The sequence below is a fragment of the Malus domestica genome, chromosome 03 (assembly GCF_042453785.1).
Source record: "Malus domestica chromosome 03, GDT2T_hap1".
Classification (NCBI taxonomy): Eukaryota; Viridiplantae; Streptophyta; class Magnoliopsida; order Rosales; family Rosaceae; genus Malus; species Malus domestica.
Genome location: NC_091663.1, coordinates 28,662,707 through 28,664,210, shown reverse-complemented (window position 1 = coordinate 28,664,210; position 1,504 = coordinate 28,662,707). Strand labels below are relative to the sequence as shown.

Here is a 1,504-nt window from a genome sequence, read left to right as displayed (position 1 = left end):
GATAAAATACCATAACGAAAAACAGTATAGGACTTTACCCAGATAGAGAGTTTGTTTCTACTTAGTATAAATTGAAAAACAAACTTTCCATATTGGTCCCCTTTACACTAAAAAACTTGCACACACACATCTGCCCGACCACTAATTACTCAAAAATTTAAACCAATCATCACTATCGTGACTAAGAATAATCCACGTCCTATCAAACGCCCAAACCACTTTAAAGGATAAAGGAAAACACACTTTATACAAATATTTAAAATGACCCCTAATAGGCCTTATTCAACAAAAAAAAAATATCACAAACTTAAAGTTGTTCGTTTTGTTACAAAAAAACTTAAAATTAAAAGCACAATAATAATGTTAAAGGGTGGCTAGTTTGGTCTGGGCGATTGTTGCTGCATAGTCGGTGGCTATGGAGTCTGCGGATGCTAAGTGTAGAGCTGTTAGGTTGCTTAATTGGCAGGAACACCCAACGAGTTAGACAAAAGCACAAGAGTTCACTCGGTAGGAAGAGGACTAAAGGGCTCAGCTACTTACTCGACGACATGTACCAAGGTTTTGAGAAAGGTAAACTCAATGAAGGTTTCTCTAGCTTTATTTTTTTCCTCCACTTACCTTAAATGCGTAGTTTGTTGGTAAGCTGTTTATATTTCGACTGCATATCTGAAAGAAGTTATCCAAGGTCCTCTTCTGTTGCTCGTTCTTATCCCTTAAGGCTCAAGCAATATCTTTAGCCTCACCATCAGTTCCAAAGTGGCCTAAAGTTTCTTTGTGGTAGCTTCGCTCACTTGTCTACACAGGCGCTCGTTCCTTTGCTCTAGTTGAGCTCTTTTTTTACTATCTCGACGGTCCTCCTGGTGACCCCAACCTCCGTCTCCTTAGCTGCCAAGCCATCCTAAAGACTTTTAGGTCTCGATCGAGTTAAACATGTGCTTCTTTTCAGAGAAGAGGGTTAAAGCCCATGATACTGAGCAAAGAGAGCCTGCATAGGAAAAAGATTGTGAAATTTAGCCAAGGAAAAGATGTTTTGTAAGCATAAGGAAGTGAAATAGGAAAAAGAACTTACTCTAGCCTGCAGATCAAATGCAAAATACCAAAGTTTCCATAGTCTTTTTTTCGTGTCTCTTAGCTCAATGCCAAAGGTTATGTCATCTAAAAATAAGCACAGTGTTCAACTCGACCGAGACCTAAGAGGCTTCAAGATGCCTTGATAGTTAAAGAGACGGAGCTTGGCGCCGCAATGAGGATCGTTGAGACGGTAAAAAAAGAGTGCTCAGCTAAAGCAAATGAACAAGCATTTGGGGAGGCAAGTACAAAGAAACTTCAAGCTTCTAGAGCTAGGGGCGAGGCTAAAGATGTTGCTTGGGCCTTGAGGGAGGAGAACAAGCAGCAGAAGAGGGCCTTGGATGAATCCTTTCAAATCTGCAGTAATGATATAGACCTCCAATCGTCAGCAAGCCAAAAGCTTACCAAAAAACTTTATTTCCAGTGCTATGTGAAG

At 40.2% G+C, this 1,504-nt stretch overlaps 1 long non-coding RNA gene across 1 annotated transcript; it reads right to left on the bottom strand.

Moving 5' to 3' along the window:
- Positions 1–255: 255 nt before the first annotated feature.
- LOC139194504 (uncharacterized) lies at positions 256–1,504 on the bottom strand. Its single transcript, XR_011579434.1, has 2 exons — positions 1,070–1,504; positions 256–985 (listed from the first exon to the last, which is right to left on the bottom strand). It is a non-coding gene; the product is annotated as an uncharacterized lncRNA (long non-coding RNA).